The 18571-nt window shown below is 39.0% G+C and overlaps 1 protein-coding gene across 5 annotated transcripts in view; it reads right to left on the bottom strand.

The window, feature by feature from the left end:
• Positions 1-18571, bottom strand: part of LARGE1 (LARGE xylosyl- and glucuronyltransferase 1) — a 278219-nt gene that overhangs the window by 257904 nt on the left and 1744 nt on the right. For 3 of the 5 annotated variants that reach the window (XR_009741802.1, XM_061445074.1, XM_061445078.1), the window contains exon 2: positions 17889-17975. The gene's annotated coding sequence lies outside the window, so the exon portion shown is untranslated. Of the gene's footprint in view, positions 1-1141; positions 1300-17888; positions 17976-18411; positions 18560-18571 lie in introns of those variants that run through there. The other 2 variants (XM_061445076.1, XM_061445077.1) reach the window with 2 other exon arrangements.

Below are 18571 nucleotides of genomic sequence, written 5' to 3'. Positions count from 1 at the left end.
AAGACAGACAGGGAGATGACTTGCATAACAGACCACTCCAAGAAAAGCTCAAGGAGGAATTTGTCAGTTTTTTAATCTTCCATGTTTTAAAGTTTTTAAGAGTGTTAGAAGCAGTCAATGGCATCAGTGAAGAGAACTGCACAGAAATGTGCCTTAGCGCAGTTTTATCTACTACTAAATCTCTTGAGGGTAACAGATGAGTGCTAATCTTCTTGAGATTGATGCTGAGATTCATGCTTCAGTAGCAAGTTTCAGGGACAACTGAAAGCTGATCACATACTCCACAGATGTCAGCTGGGGGTGTTTCTAGTCAGAAGCCTACCCCAAAAACAGAACAACACTTAAGTCTGAGATGCTTTGTGATCTAGCCAGTCCTGTAGTCTTCCTTCTTTCTCCTCTCCCCTTACTTTACCTCTTGCTCCTATAAAGATCATTTAGGCAAACATACAGATGAAGTGACAAATTATCATAAAATTTCCCTGAAAACTCACTTGAAATTATAAAGGATCTTCTATTATAACCAAATAATAACAGGTTATAATCAAAAAAGAAACTGAATTGCAGCTTAATGCTGCCAATGCAGGAAAGTAACAGTAGACTGCAGTTATCAAGGGAGCAGATTGTCCAAGTTCAGTTATTGATTTTCACTTTGTTCAGAAAAATATCAGGTTACTACTTGGCTTAGAGAAGAAATGAGTTAGCTTTACAGGGAAAAAAAATTTGCTTATTTCCAGAGACAGGTTAGTTTAAATTTCAATAGAGTGATTTTAAGAACTGTTATTGAAACATAACCTGTTCTTTTCCTTCAATTACAGATCATCTTGTGGGAAAATACTGTACTTTTACTGGTAATACTGAATCTTGGACCAGCCAAAAAGCAACAAGGAATTTTAGAAGGAGGGAAAAGAATAATTCCAAATAGCATATAGGTTTTTATTCTTGCTAGAGTAGTTAATTTGAAACTTTTAGCTGGCTCCCATCTGTTGGATATAGTTATCTTTTGTTGAGAAATGCAAAGCCTTTTTTTATTCCAACTGACCTACTGTATTCAGAGAGCTACTAACAGAATGTGCTATCATATTCTTAAGCTTTTTTTAAAAACTGCAGTTGTTTATACCGCTTAAGATTTGCTACTACTAACCTCAGTATAGGTATCCAGTCTTTTGAGCTCACATAGTTTTTGTTTGATTCATGATCTTTAAATATTTTCTCAAGGTCAGCTGGGCACTTGTGTACTGTATTTTCTGAATAGTCTGCGCTTTTAATCCATGCTGATCAATTGGCTTCCTACAGAAATACCTGGGGAAGAAACCAGGACACATAACTGACAATGCAAGATAAACAATCAGTGGGTCAAACTGTGAAATGTGGTACCTTCTTTATGACTCAAAATTTCAAAAATGAAGATGGAAAATCTCAGTACTGCATACATCTTAATCATTATTTATGGATTTTTAATTCCTGGAGCCAGGAATAGCTGCTGGAATTCTACAGCCCGATTCCATCGGGTCAAATGATCAGAGTAATTCCTCTGGCATTAACAAACATCTCATTATGAAAAAGAGACAAATGAAAATACTAAGAGATGCAGAGCAAAATTTCTGCACCCTACTCTCTTGAAAAACAAAACAAAATACCAAGCACATCCATTATTATATCTCAAAAGTATATCCATCTGGAAAGTCTTGCCTTCCAGATGCTTCCCCCTACTATTTCATTGTCCTGCTAATCTCTGCAACTACCCCTAGGGGAAAAACAAAACACTACACAATTTACTGTCAGGCTAACATTTTGAAGGAAAGACAATACAAAAGGAAATATACTCTGGACAACAGTCAGCTTCAATATTACAACTGCAGAAGCAGAAAAACAGAAGCAGATCAATTTGAATAACACTGAATGCAAAAAAATGTAACAATGAATTCATAAAAACAAAAAGCATCTTACATGGACATAAGAGTAAAGAAGTGCATTTTCAAAAGACAAAAAACACAAATCAGTAAGGAAGCCTACCAACTTCTTCCCCTCAAACAATCAACATTTAATCACATTAATGAGGCAAACCTTCAACTATGGAGGTTTTTTTTGTTTATTTGTTTGTCCACAATATGTTCTCTCCAGGCTTCAGCAGGATGACAAGGTTTCTTCTTACCAGGAGTAACCCATACACTAAAGAACCTTGCAAGCCCACCAGTGAAGCAACAGACAGTCATTTTACTAAGTTATGATAGGGTTGGACAGATTTGTAAATGAAGTCGTTCAATCCTGAAAGTCAGATCTCTTAAGTCACATGAAATGCTTGACCTTTTAGTAGCTCAGCTATCTATTTTGTACCCCTTTTTGTTCCACTGGACCACTAGCTAGAAACTCCACTGCCTGTTGTGATTGAAACTGACTGAATGAGGGGTTCTGGTGCAGAGAGAATCTTCCCAAAAACTTACACAGTTGTCACAATAAAGAGATCTACCAAGTACTTGACCAGGGATGAGTTTTATTTCTATCAAATTCTTTTGTATGGTTGGTTTTAAGTGTGATTGAAAGTATAGCACCTCTTTCAAACCTCAAGGCACATTATAACAGTACAAGTAAGCAAAGAGTTGATTTAAAACACAGTTGTAACACACTTCTGGTATATGAATGCAAAGGGACAGTCATCAAGGAACAAAAAACGGCACTTGGTTTTACAGAGCTGTAATGCTCTTACTGTTTTACTATCTTCCATGCTCAAAAAAACCTTCAGAAGCCAGCAGCATGCAACTTGGAGAACATACTCATACCCTGTATGAAAGTTTCCACATCCCCAGGATCCCCATCCCACTTCAGCTTTACAAACTTTTTTGATTATGAGCTGCTGAAAGTATGAAAATCTGGACAGATGTAGGCAAACCAAGTGGACACAGAAGAAACCTGTAAGAATTCACACTGGTTAACCCTGTTAGGCCAAGAATATATTCTATTAAGACATGTATAAACTAAGCACCCAACAGCCAATTTGGCTGTAGCTGCCTTGGATATTATTCCAGAATCTCCCAGTACTGCCTGGCTCTCCCTTTTGCAGGTTCCTTACCAGACACAGAGAGCTATAAGATCAAATTCAAATGAGAACAATCCTTCAATTGCATGATACTAGCAATATAATTTAAAGCTTTGTCTACGCTATATAGTGTTACTTGTGAAAGATTTGGGTATGTTTCCAGAGCACACTAATTCATTCTCTCCAGTCAAAGTACCTAAAATACTCTTTACACCAGCAGAGTAAGTAACAGGTAAAATCACTACACCAAGTTCGCACAACAAAATAAAATGTAGTGGTTCAAACTCGTTTTACCCTCCCATCTTGGAAACGCCACATACACACGTGTTTCAGTAAGTGAAGTAATACTTGTATCATGCATACTTGGAAAACTACCCTAAGTTACTGTGAATCAACATGCAACATCAATATTTCCTCCACATATGGAAAATATTTCAGTCATAATTCCTATCTGTAAATATACTATGTCTGAAATCTTAAAAACAAAGCCATTTGTGTTGTCACAACATGATCATCTTGAAAGTGTCCTAACTGAAAAAATTCTTCCTTTATACAGCATTCAGATAACTCAGACAGAATATATATTCCAGACAGAATATATATTCAAGAAACCTTACAGAAAGAAAAAGTATCTTCTAACTTCTATGAAGAATATAGGCCAAAAGCCCCTACTTTTTTTTTTTTTAATTCTAAGTAACTTACAAATTTAGAGATGCTCTATTTCAACAGAGCTAGAGGAGACAGGTTAATTTGCTGTGGCAACTTTTACTACAGAAATATTTTTATTTGCTAAAGCATCACCCTCTACGCGCAAGTAGTTATCTACTAAGTCAGAACTATTTGCGTTTCTCACCACTGTTATTTCACCTCATAGATCTCTGTTCATAAAATGTTTGTCAAAACGCACTCACACATAGCACCAGGCAAAGAGGAGATGAGAGGTAGATGCGTCTGCATGTTAGTGGGTGGGATGAGAAAGAAGCCGGGGAAGCAGCTTTGCATCCAATCCATTACAGCTATTTTCCTTTTAACCATCTAAAAGCAACTCACAAATTCACCTGAAAAGCATTAAATCCTCTGAACTTACAAAATGATGCATTATTGAAGTCACAGCAGGGAAGCTAACTCAGTTTAGAGGACATAAAAGACTAGCTCTAGAGCAATTTTTTTCATTACCAGGTTATGGATAAAAAACAAAGGTAACGTTTTAATGTAGTGAGATGATGTGGAGTCACAGAAAAAGCAAGGCAAAGGCTGTGTTTCTTTCCAGAAGAAATTCCTTTCCAGAAAAATTCATCTCAGATACATTTTCCACCTCAAAACCAGCAAAACCAACCAGCAATATCTTAATCTCTTAGTTCCCTACTCCGGCATGTTACCTTTTTTTTCACGGATGCTTTCTTCAGCTGCTTGAGTGCATGACTCTTGGAATAAGCTAGCTGTCTAAGATCTGAAACTCACTTCCACCCTTTAGAGATTCTATCACTGCAACGTTTATTACTGTAAAACTGAGGCTGCAGTAAGTCTGCAAGTTAAAGAAATAAATTCTGGATTTCCTATATTTTTCTCTGCTTTAGATTGTTTATCTTAATATGGGCCTTTAGTGGTTGCAATGCTTGTCAAAATACACAGAGTTGCAAATTCTACTAACCTATATTCCCATTTGCCAACTACACAATATATATACTGCAAGTACGGTACATGTGTATCTTACTAGTGTTCCAATACATCAAAGCACAAAATTGAAGGCATTTCTGTGTAGTATCACCATGGGACAGGACTAAGTGAGCAAAAGGTCCTTATCTAGCTCCATCCAAGCTACTGAAGGTGAAATCAGAGGTGAAACACATACAGCAAGAATGACTAAACCCACAAATGGTGCAAAATTATTTGTTTTATTACATGAATAAAAAAGCCTACAATCATACCGAACAGGCTATTATCAAATCTCTTTGTGACAAAGCTTTCAGTCAAAAAGGACAAATAATAAAAATGAGTGCATAAATCCCAAGGACGTGGCTTAAGGCCATTATCCCAGAGGATTACAAAATGTTTTTTGAATCCTGCCTCTTTGCTTTTAGTACATCCATCTTTGTTTTAATACTTTAGCTATTATTACCAGTGGTATATGAAAACTAGAGTTCCCTGTAGTTATGAATGGCAAAAAGAAAAACCCTCTCACTCGTTAAGAGAGAATCTAGGGTATACTTTGAAGGTACATTTGATAACCTTAGGATAAGAGTGTGTTTTTAATGAGTCCTACCAGTCTTGTCCAACTGTGTAATGCTTTCATTATTGAGGACTATACTGGGCATAATGGACTGTGGTTGCCAGGCACGACCATAGACCCATGGTTTTGCTGTGCTAACAGTGGTGCAATGAAGAAACTACGCCTCTCACAAGGTACTCACATGATCCAAGGGTAAAATTAGGGAAAACAAGTGGCTAAACCAGGGAAATATAGCTGAAACACAAGAGGAAACAGGGCAAATATAGCAAACAGCAGTCACCACACATTTGGTGATGCAACAAGGGAGTAATCACTCCCAAATTACAGCACCGTTTTCACTGTCGATATTCAGAACATTCATTACAGACTACAGTGTGTAAACATGGCACAGTCTTACTTGAAGACTACAGTTAAGGAAAATTGCTCAATTTACATATAGCACAGATTAGGATTTCAACCTGGACTCCCGATAAAATTGATGCTCTGTGCAACCCTAAGTGAAAATTAAAAATCGTTGGTGCAATTAAAAGATTTCACCAAGTAGCCCACAAATCTTACAGAGGTCATCACGACACCCCACGTCTGTCAAAATTACAGACATCATTAAACACACACACCCCTCAATTTCTAAGAACACTTTCATACATAAATTAAAAAAAAAAAAAAATCCACAACCTAGCTTACCATAAGCTTGGTTTTTGGAGTCAGTAATTGCGCACTTTTGGTCTCAAGGCAACAGCCTTTTCCCAGAGATACATATATACATTTGACCTAAAATGTGCATTGAAACTTAGGTTAGTAAAAAAAAATGAAGCTCCAAAGTGAAAGGTGGGGTCCAAAAACTAGAAGCAAAACCAGAAGTGAGAGAGTCAGTGAGGAGGTGAAGAATAAACATGAACATGCTGTTCTAATTTACTAATACAAGAAGTTGAGTACTGTTTATAAAAGCAGAATCCTTTTCTTCCTGACTGCTACACCACTATTCTCTTAATGATTAGGAAGAATGAAATTGGATTAAAATCTTCAGTGCTAAATTTCTGCTTCAAAATGATGGTGTTTTTCAGGAAGACAGCTGCTGACTCAAGTAAAAAACTAGCAAAGCTGAGTGGTAATTAAGAGATTTCATTCACAACGCAATTTCACATTTATACAGAGGGAAATGTGCTTCTTATGACATGAAATTTCCCATAGTACTGAAATGGCGAATGGAGATACCATCTAAGTCCTCCATTTGTCCTGTGAAGTAAGCCATCATTTCTTATAGAAAGTAAGCATGCACTTGAATAAAGACAACTGTTGAAGGCAAAACTTTAGAGGTAATAAATACCACTCAGAGCCAAAGACAACAGTTCTTGGAACTATTTAGGATCATTTATTCGGATCCTGTTCCAAAATTCAAGGCAACAGGCGTAATGCCATTACATTCCTATATAGTTGGAGCAAGCCTTAACGGCTCTGCAATATGCCTAATACAATTTCCCAAGTTGTATTTACAGAAATTAGACCTGTATCAGTTTACACTTTATTTCACATCAATGGTTTCAGATTGTGAATTCCTGAATGTTTTACAGATGCACAGGCAGATGGAAAAATAACACAAGAATCTGCATTTCCCACTAAGTCAAGAACTAAGAACCTTAGAAATCGTCTGCAGATCACCATTTATTGTAAAAAATTTCATAAGAATTAATGACCTTAAAGACGAGAATTTTGACTATGTAACATTTCATACTTGCCTTCACCTCAAAGGAAGTTTTTCCTAATAGACACAGAGCATCCACTTATTTTTGGTTTATTATATAAACATGGGACAGGTAGACATGTCAGTGTTTCTATTAGGTTCTTGCAGAACTTCTTCTTCCCACCTGTAACTTAACAATGGCAAGAAATTTTGCATTAACTGTGCTAAGTCTGGGTAGAAAATCTCTCCTTTATTTGAATATTCAATTTTTTTAAATAAATAAGTATCTAAGAATCGAAAACTTCAGTCTGTTAGCTACAGATATGCAAAGAGAAGAAAGAAAAAACCCTACAATTATGATAGCACTTTGGCCATTCAGTGATGCTTAGAGAGTTGAATTAAATGCACTGAGCACATCCCAATCTAGGTATAACAAGTAATCTCTGATACATTTCTATGCCAGCCCTTAGCAAAGCAGCTTCTAGAATACAAATCCTCATCTGCATCAAAAAGCTACTCTTGAGCCACAGAATTAGAGCAAAACCTCACATATCTGTGTTTGTGTTCTGCCAGCAAAACAAGTAAGCCCAAAATTCTTAAAATCGCAGCATCCCCTCCAGATTTCACACCAAGTATAAGCCATGACAAGAACATCTTGAATGAAAATTAGTTCTAAATGAAAGCAAGAATACTAAGCAAGAATACTTAGCACCTTTCTGATGCATTTCTTCTTTCAAAAACACTTTGCAAATACTAAAGTGTCAAGATATAAAAGAACCATTGTTTCAGTGAAAGGAAGCGAGAAAAGAAGATGCAAAATTTGGTACCAAAATGGATGATGGCTGGATGGCTGACACTTCAGTTTTGTATACTGTGTTTTCATTCCCATCTTATTGATGCATCAAAACAGGTTCTGCAGTATTAGAACAGCAAAGGAATTACTGCATATTGAGAGATCCTGGTAGACCTAGCGCACTTTCAACACTAATATTTTTCCAACTGAAATTACTATTTCTTTTCTTCAATGAAGACTGGTTTTTTTTTATTTTATGTTATTTTATTTTTTCTATACTACCATAAAAAAAACTTTTATATTGTTACTGGGAATAAAGTGTTTTTCCTTTGCAGTTCCCATTACTGCATTTCCAAGCCACATATACCAACACAGTCAAGATGCTAGATACAAAGCTGCAATTTGTTTCAATTTGTCCACTACATGCCCTGCTGAATTTCATTTCCTTTTTTAGGGCATTTTGTAGTCCTTTAGCCACAGCTGACAGGAAAGACTTCTGCAAAGATTCATCACGAAACATTATCTGCTCCATTCATGCTCATTTGGGTGTCTAATACTACTAACACCAATCAACGCTGGGAAATCTACGGAGAAGTCCATGCTATCCAGAAGTATCACTGCATACTCGCCAGTATTCTACCACAGCAAAAACTGGTAGCTGACGGATGGAGACCCAATCTCAAAAAGCAGAACTCTTGATAGATCCTCATCTATATTGCTTAGTATCTCACTCTACTATTAGCAGTGCTGATTTCTGTGAAACAACTCATGGCAAAAGTAAAGCAAGAATGGCAAAGTTCTTCACTTCGGTGTTTAATGTTCACCTCATTAAGGGCCCAGCTTGAAGCCCTGTGAACCTGGCAGAAACATTCCCTCTGGGATTCTGAGTAGGGCATTGAAAAATTAAGGGCTTGAACAGGATAGAGAAAGGAAGTGAAGCTAGTTAACAGCAAGGAGCACAAGTTTCACGTCCTCCCATTGTTCAGCCTAGTTTAGCAGGCTTGGTTACTAGTGGGAATTTGCACTCAGTTACCACAGTCAACTCAGATAAGAGTTCCAGTTGGCAAAAAACCCACAAAGAACCATGACATTTGGTTGTCAGGTAAACATTTGACAGGAATATCCAACTGAAAACATTATTAGGTATCATCTAACAATCTCCTTATCTGAAAGCAGAGAGGATTTGAAAATAGACCTGGGACAACCTAACAATTAGAGTGATTTCTCACTAGAAATACTTAATTTGGCATTAGAAACGGCTCCTGAAAAATACTTCTCACTCTTAATAATGTTATTGCTGGCATGCTGGAATACCAGTGCTCAATCCAGTAAAACTTTACCAGAAATTCCATTTTCTCCTGTTTTGTTCTGATAAATCAAAGACACTAGGTCCTAAAAATGACAGCTGTATCTGACTAAAAACAGACCAAACAAGACATGTTCTTGGTGATCAAAAAAAGTTGTATAACAAAGTCAGATAGGCAGGGTGAATACCAGCAAAGGAAAAGACACAAAAACACAAGGGAACTTAGATTTCTTGCTCTGTGATGAATGACTCAGCTCCTGACATGTTAGATGCATTTCACCTTCATATACTACCATCACACGGCAGGTGCAGTGGGATCTGTCATGACCCTGCTAAAGGTTTCCATTTGGTTAGTCCAAAAATTTGGTGTTATATACTATTGTAAGATTTTATTCTAGCACTTTCAAGTCAAATATAAAAATGTACTTAAAATACATCAATTTGAAGCAAACCAAAACAATGCAATCTGACAGAGAAAAGCAGTTGTGTCCCAGAACTAAAGAGATTTCTTTTTTCAGAATTGTTCCATGCTGCTGCTTCTAGTGGATTGCAACACAGGAATAGAGATTTTACTTTTTCCAAAGATATTTTAACAAACAAAACCATGTGTAAATAAGCCAGTATTACTCAAATGATAAATTATTGAGATTAAATGTACTATCTAAAAAAAAAAGAAAATAAAAAAAGGAAAGTACAAACTATCAGTATTCAAACAGTTGAGCACACTCTTACTTCTGCACTTTTACAAGCTCTTTTAGGTAGGAACAGTTTCTTGCTTTGGGAATTTCTGACACCCCAGCTATATTGGTTGATGGTGTGAAGAGTGACTGTTGATTGACATAACTTGGCTAGCAGAAGCTGCCACAGTACTCACAGTCACATTGGCAAAAACAGTGCTTTTATCTGAATTGTTTCCATCATTTGTGGAGGCTGGGTTTTTTTTTCCCACAAATAAACACAAAGATTATAAACATAGGGAATTAAAATATTTTTGTGCAGTTTCATGGTTAGGATCTTGTTGAGATGATGGAGATATGGTGGGATGGCTTGCATGACTACAGTGCTACAGTGTCTTTAGGAAGGACATGTTGGAAAGTAAGGTGGTGGAATACCCCTTTATGTGAAAGAGCACTTGGAGAGCAAGGAGTTTAGCTTATGGGTAAGTATTAAAGAGCAAACCATTATGGGTGACACTGCAGTGGACAACTACTATAGGCCACCTAACCACCAAGAACAAGTGGATGAGGCCCTCTACAGACAGGCAGAAGCAACCTCACACTCACAAGCCCCAGTCCTCACCAGGGACTTAAACCACTGTGGTATCTACAGGGAGGACAACACAGGCAGGGATAAGCAATCCAGAGCTTTCCTGCAGAGCACTGATGACAAATTCCTCACTCAAGTGACAGAGGTGCCAACAACAAGAGATGCTGTGCTGGATCTTATTCTTTTGAAGAAGGAAGGGTTCCTGAGGGATCTGAAGGTCAAAGGTAGCCTTAAATTGCAGTGACCATGGTGGCATTCAGGATCCTCAGAGGAGAGCGCAGGACAAAAGAAAAGTTGATCAGAGCCCTGGACTTCAGGATAACAGACTGGGCTCTTCAGGGGTCTGCTTGAAAGAGGCCCTGGAGGGAAGAGGAGTCCAAAAAAGCTGGTTGATACTCAAGGATCACTTCCTCTAAGCTCAAAAATCCATCATCCCAGTGAGCAGGAAGCCAGGCAAAAATGCCAGGAGGCCTACATGGATGAATAAGTAGATCCTGGCAAAACTCAAACACAGAAAGTATAAAAAAGCTAGAAGCAGGAACAGGTAACCTGGGAGAAATACAGAGACATTGCCTGAGCATGCAGAAATGCAGTCAGGACAGCCAGAACCTACCTGGAGCTGAAACTAGTGAGAGATGTCAAAAATAAGTATTTAAAGGGAAGGTATAAAGAAGATGGAGCTAGATCCTTCTCAGTGGTGTTCAGTGATTGAAAAGAGACAATGGGCACAAACTGAAACATAGGATGCTCCCTCTGAACATCAGGAAACACTTTTTTACTGTAAGAGCAACTGATCAATGGTGCAGGTTGCCCAGAGAATTTGTATACTCTCCCTCTTTGTAGATATTCAAAGTCCATCTGGATATTGTCTTGCAGAACCTGCTCGAGGTGGGCCTGCTTGGGCATGGCGGGGAGACCAGATGACCTCCAGAGGATCCTTCCAGCCTCAACCAATCTGTGATTCTCTGAACGCACTGCTGTGTCAGACAACTTCCAGTATAAACCAAGGTTTATACTGCTGTTTTATGCAAGCATTCCTATTCCATAAAGAATCAAAACGGAACATGGAAAATAAACCATGCTCAAAAATTAGCTAGTTAGGGAAATCCCTTATACTAACTGCAGGCCCAGAAATCTTTATTACTGATGCATAATCCAGTATTTTTCAGTTTTAGAACAGAAAGGGCAGAACCTCACCTATGAAAATTTCAAAGAGCTTTACGACAAACAGGGCATGTGAAAAATTTGCTCTGTATCACACTATACCACCTTCAGACTCCTGTCAAATTTGGCTTTACCTCAGTGCTGCTTCCCTCTCTTCATTTCTCTCCACCCCTTCACCCTTACAAATTTGCCCAGCAACACGGCCATACCCTTCTACTCAGACAGATGCTGTGCCTGCCCTTGTTTATCACTCATCAAAACTGATAGGAACTCATGTCATAAATAAAAGTGCTCCATTTTTAACCCAGTTAGCATGGGTCAATAATTCAGTGGAAACTGTGGTCTCCTTACATTCACTTATGGTGACTTCAGCTAAATGGCAATAGCCTGTGCATGTTTTCCTCTCCAGGTCGTTAGCATCACCTGGCCATAGACAAAACTCCATACATTTAAAGAACACTAACCTGCAACCTTTAAAGACCAAGATATATTCATTTACTCCTTCAAGCATTCTCATATTTCTTTCCCCTTTAAGCGCTTAAAGCCCTTTCTGTGAGCCCTGCTAGCTCCTGGGCTAGCATCCTTTTCCCCCTTTGGGAAAGGCATACCTCATATGCCGCCTGCAGGCCTGGTGCCGTGTTGTTGTGGTTTAAACCCAGTCAGGTAATTCGTTCGCTCACTTCCCCCCTCCCTTTCTTGCCCTCCCCCTGCTCCCGGAGGGACGGAGAGGAGAATCAAAAGAATGCAACTCCCATGGGTTGAGATAAGAACAGTTTAGTAACTAAGGTATAACACAAATCACTACTGCTACCACCAATGATAATAATGATAAAGGAAATAACAAGGGAACAGAATACAACACCTCACCACCTGCTGACCGATAACTCGCCCCCCAAGCCCGACCAAGCTCCGACCGATACCTCCTCCAACCCTGCAGTCTCCCAGCCCTTCCGGCTAACTCCCAGTTACCTCCTGGGCATGACGTGCTGTGGTATGGAATACCTCTTTGGTCAGTTTGGGTCAGGTGTCCTGTCTCTGCTTCCTCCTGGCTTCCCCTCCTCCCTGGCAGAGCATGAGGCTCACAAAGTCCTTGGCCAAACCAAAACATCTCTATCAGCTCTGTTCCCGAGCCGAAAGTCAAAACACTGCACTGCACCAGCTACCAAGGAGGAGAAACATGACTGCTACTGCTGAACCCAGGACACGTGTAAACCAACCCATGATCAAAACCCACAGAATTCTGATGTTGACACAAGTCCCAGAGCCAGGAATTAATCGGCAAGATTTTTCTGATGCTACCACTATCATTGTTTGCGACTGGCAGGAGGGATAAGACTACTTGGGCTCCTGAACCCTGAAACAGTTGCCCCAGTGCCCTGAAGTCCTTCTTAAGTCCTTAAGGCTTCTTGAAGGTATTTCCTCATTCCCCACCTGGAAGACTAGTAAAGGATAATAGTCACTGGGCATACCAGACAAGAGAGTTTTCCAGTAACATCCCTTACGCTGGCCCCAGGGAGGGAGTAGACTTCCCTGTGAGTTGGGTCAGGTCGACATGTGGGGCCCTCTGCTCCCCTTAGCATGAACTCACCAATCACAACCACTCTACTTTTTTTCCTAGTAGAGTTGCTTGTGATACAAGGCATTCTCTGACTCTTCTGTGGCGACTCTTCTACGCTGGGTGATCCCTTATCTAGAATCATAGAATAGTTAGGGTTGGAAAGGACCTTAAGATCATCTAGTTCCAACCCCCCTGCCATGGGCAGGGACACCTCACACTGAACCATGTCACCCAAGACTCCATCCAACCTGGCCTTGAACACTGCCAGGGATGAAGCATTCACAACTTCCTTGGGCAACCCATTCCAGTGCCTCACCACCCTCATAGTAAAGAGCTTCCTCCTTATATCTAACCTAAACTTCCCCTGTTTAAGTTTGAACACATCACCCCTTGTCCTACCACTACAGTCTCTACTGAAGAGTCCCTCCCCAGCATCCTTGTAGGCCCCCTTCAGATACTGGAAGGCTGCTATGAGGACTTCATGCAGCCTTCTCTTCTCCAGGCTGAGCAGCCCCAACTGTGTCAGCCTGTCTTCATACAGGAGGTGCTCCAGCCCCTTTATGATCCTTGTGGCCCTCCACAAATCTAATTCATCATCTTCCTGATCCTCAAGTACCAAGGCCTCAAACCTGTTGTAGAGGGGTACTGGGAAGGTGACATAAACTGGGGAGTAATATACCATCTACACCGAGGAGTAACCTGCTTCCAACCTCCCCTGTCTCCTAGGTCTCCTCCATCTGCCTGGTGGCTAGAGGGTAAAGGATCCTTCATTTCTTTTGTTTCAAGTGGCTAGCTTGCTTCTCTCAGGGATGGTGAAGTGTGGGTCCACCAGTCAATCTCCTCCTCATATTCCCCTATGCTCCTTAGCCATTCCACCTCTTCCTGTAGCTCTGCCACCATGCAGAGCAAACATCAACCTGCTGACATCTAACTTGGAAGAGTCACTAAAGAGGAACAGACTTCTCATAAATGTAGTTGATGTTAAAGAGATCTGAAAGATCAAGAAAATAATACAAAGTATTTGAAAAATAACAATAGAAAACATCCACCTTTACACAGACCTCAATCTCAAATGCTCCAATTCTCTACTTTGATAAAACAGCACCTAGTTGTATGGTACGCACTGAAGAATTAAAAAATACAATTGTACCCTTTTAAGAGGGTAGGAACCATTTTTATCTTGCATAAGAATTCTCAGGTACACCAACCAATATATTATCTTAGAAGACTTGTCTTACATGAATGATAACCTCCCTGTGTTTAAATCTGAGTCACATTCTAGAACCAGTCCTAGAATTGAAAAAAGATGAAACAACAGAAATACAGAATATAACTGCTGCTTGCACAGCCTCAGAGTTAATGTCTGTTCATGCTCTACAAAAAACCAAGAAGGCTATGAGTCCCTTCTGTTAGAAAACAATGAAAGCTAATATCCTTAAGAACAACATGATCTAAAGAATATATATTTGGAGATTTAATAATGCTAGAATGATTGGTTTTAATCTCTTATTTCTATCCAGTGGCATACACCTTTCTCATAACTTCATCCTGAAAAATATTAGATTAAGCAGATTCATATATTGAAGTCCAGTCATTTCTGAACATAAAATTCCATTGGCAGTATTGACTAGCAATACCATTAACTGAAGACAGAACAGAAAACAATCACCAAGGTGACTGAGGTTCAGGGGCACAGCAGGGGAATCAGAGAGAGGAAGGTGAAACTTAGCCAGAAGGAGCTGGGTTGAGAAGCCTGACTATTAGCTGGAAACTTCATCTAGTTTAAACAATTCACTTGAATTTACATCTAATTTCACAATTCTCCTTGCTCCCACCATTTCACCACTCAGTAGCACTTTATATTCCAAGATGAGAAACATTCTTTTCTCCCAAGTCCAAAACAGGTACGAAAGTCCATCTGGCAATTGTAGGAAAACAAAGACTTTCATATTAAAAAAAAATAAAATAAGTACATTAAATCAAATTCCACAATTCTTGCACTATTCTGCACTTTCTCTCTTCTACTTCCCCCTCAAATCAAAATCCTTCATTCTTCTCCGTATTTAAATGAAGATTGCTCAATAACACAGTTTTCTCCTAGTCCCAAGTCTTGGTTGCCAAATGCCTATCAGGAAACAAAACCCAAAAGCTAATGATACAACTGAAATGATGGCATTTTGCATGTAAACATATTGCATTCTGGGATAAACTTTAGAGGGACTACTGAAAGTTGCAACTCAAAGCAAAACTCAACTTCCCTGAAGTTTAAAGCAGCAGAAAATTTCTGGTGGAGGAAGCAGCACAGGGGGGCTTAAAATTCTTTTTCTGAATGCAAGTTTTCTTGTAAAAGTGTGTCAGTGCCAGAATGTAAAAGCAGGTTTAAACTGATATAGGTGTTGTCCTTCTGATTTAAGAAAGCAACGGTTCTGGTATTAGTAAGCTACTTCCGGCTCTGCGAAACAACAATCAAAAATTGTTACGAGTTTCCATCGTTTTCACAGATATCTGGGAAAACAGTAACGTCAGCCAGTGTTAAATGATGTGACCCTTGACTGGCTGCCTCTCAGGCAACATGCATAGGGTCTGGGTCAATATGTGCAACTATTCCCTGAGGACAGAAAACTGGTATGGATGTGGAGTAACAAAATAGACTCATCAGTACTCAAAAATGCATGGGTGAAGAGTAGCTGCCACAACCACTCTATCTGCTCATAGGTCAAGAGATCAGAGGCATAAGCACAGGGAAGTCTATTCTTAAAAAGCAGTCTATTTATTATTTTCAAGCATACCTATCTTATGCGGAAGTTAGCAAGGAAGACTACATTCTGCCTGCACTGTCTGAGATTTCCAGCTTCCTCCATCATCAGGCTTATGTGATTAGATCTAGCTTTTTGTTATACATTGGCTAGACATTTCTGGGGTTCTTCTTGTCAATGTCAAGTGCAGCTTCTATCCAGTTAACTCCATTATTGGGGAAATAGTAGCTGTATCTGAGAAAGAACAGTGATGTGGATACCACTGCAAGCATTGTAAGATCAGACCTGCTCTGATCTGCAAATTGAAACAGTTAATGGAACTATTCTACACACTTTGCTTCTAATTCTGACACACGTGGCTCTTAAGCAAGGCTTCCAGGCTTGGTAGTTTTGCTTGAAAGTCAGTGCCAAGGCCAGGATAATCCTTTCTAGCAATTTTCTCCTCGATTTTTGAGCCACCAACTTCCATTTGAAATAGAATTTCTTATCTGCTACTCCCCTTCTACAGCCATGCATTGAACAAGCTTTGACAAGACACAGGACAGACCTTAAATACTTAGCAAAATGACACCAGAGAGTCATGAATCACTACAAGGTACAAAGCTCATTTCTTAACATTTATCTTCAGGTGTGCATACCACAAGGAAGGGGAGAACTAGGAATCCACTGAAAAAGGCAAAAAAAGGAAAAATACCTTCCCTGATGGTAGTTCTCACTCTCCAGCTCTTAAATTATGCCAAGTGTGGGGTAATAAACAATAATTGTCTCTTAAAGCTAATATTTACTACAAAGATGATTCAAACCCAGACAAGTAACTGAGCAAAAATAGTGCATGTGCTTCTGTGTATGTTTCCTTACACAAAGCTTCTTTTCAGAAAGTTCTTTAGCCACAGAATTAGGCAATTAACCAATATACCTAGCTCTGGAGGGAATGAAGACAAACTCATGAAGATTAACCAACTGTAAACTTGCATTGGTCATTATGCCCTATTATCACGTAAGTCTTTATCTTAATGTCATCAGCACATATAAGTTACAAGAAAAACAGATACACCAGAAATCTCACACCCTTAAAACGCATAGTATTTTTAATTATTCTAATGCAGGTGATGAAATGTCTTAAACCAAAGCTGTTCTCGATTTAGACAAGCACTCCCATGAACACTGATAGGAGTTTGCATGTAGATCAAGTTTAACATACAGTGCAAAGCCTTTCTGGTCAGGTTATGAATTTTACTCAATATTAGCCTCAGGAAAAATGACTTGGGTTTTGTTGGTTTTGTGTATATGCGCATTTGGTTTTTTAAAATTGCTCTTATAAAGGCACACATTCAAAAAAAGAAATCAGAGGATGAAAGAGGAGAGTATTCCAGTAAGGGACTACTGACAGCTGATAGCTTCTTCCAAGTAAAAACAAAAAATACACATTAGAGCAATAAACAGTCACACAAGTAATAGTTTGGAGGATTGTTCCTTCAAAATCGTTATATTTAAGAACACTTCAGTGATTTAAGTGCACATGGGAGATGCCTAGTTTTACCAGTTTTCTAAAATAACTCATTCAGCAGGAATACTACTTTTGCTAATATTAAGTCCTACACACTGAAATTTCAGATCAAGCCTCTGACAGCTCTGAATTTGCCAAAGGACAGGCAGTCATCCACCACTCCGCTGCACTTTGGCTTTCCGAGTACCGTACTTTGGAATTCCTGTAGATTGAATAGCTGGCCCTGGGAATTCAACATATCAGTAATACTATTGTCAGTGCTTCGCCAAAGAAAAAACAGTACTTATTTCTCCAGACTTGAGAAAACTTACAATCTTTTTATGTCATCTAAACAGAGAAGAAAAAACGTTGTCATGTATATTTCAGATAAATAAATATATCTTGCTACATACTGCCATCCAAATACCTCCAAGCTATTTTTCCTTACTAGCAACTGAGACAGGGGTATATGCTTTGAACAGGAAAGATGCAACAGACAACATAAATAAAAAATGATGAGAATTAAATATCAACAGGATGGAGAAAAGGAACCTGCTACCACAGCAGGCAATTAAAAGGGGGGAGGGGGGGGAAATTAAGCAAAACCAACCTACCAATCCAATTATCCATCAGAGACTCTGCAGTTACTGCGGCTTCTACATGACTTGCAGCCTTGTTGATCAAGGGTCGTCACAAGACACCTAAGCAATAAGAGTTTCATATTTAAAACTTGGAATACTTATCAGCACTTTGCAGTTTTCAAGAAGCCTAGGGATATGTGCTCCACCTTGGTCATTTCTCCATTTAAAACAAACAAAAAACTCCAACACAGTGAGAATGTTCGGAGTGGTTTGTTCATTAACTTGTTCTGTTCTTGTAAGTAAACTAACCTTTAATAACCTATCTCTCTATTCAGCAGGGAGCAGAACGACTTTCTTAGAAGATCCCTCTTCCCTGAACTCATCATCTAAGTTTACACATGTGATTTTTCCTCTAAGCTTACAATTATAATCATGGAGCCCTATAAGGTGACACAAAACCCCTTCATTTTACAGGTCTTATTACAATAGCCTGTGCATTTTCACCATTGAATGGGGAAAAAAAAAACCACAACCCAAACTAGTCCCCCTAGCGTACCTTTGCAGTAGGAGTCTAAAGAATATGTCATGAATCACTACCCTGTCTTTTTGTGTGAAGCTAGCTTCTTTTCTTTTTTCAGTAGAAGACATAACCACTTAGAGAAACTGCAGGGAAACTAGGCAACCTTTCAACCCATTTATCTAATTTCCTACTGTTT

Source organism: Pezoporus flaviventris, unplaced genomic scaffold (assembly GCF_033815535.1).
Source record: "Pezoporus flaviventris isolate CSIRO_AGI_PZ_B2104156 unplaced genomic scaffold, CSIRO_AGI_Pfla_v1 ptg000002l, whole genome shotgun sequence".
NCBI lineage: Eukaryota > Metazoa > Chordata > Aves > Psittaciformes > Psittacidae > Pezoporus > Pezoporus flaviventris.
Note: the sequence above shows the minus strand (reverse complement) of the source record. Positions and strands in the feature narration are given on the sequence as shown.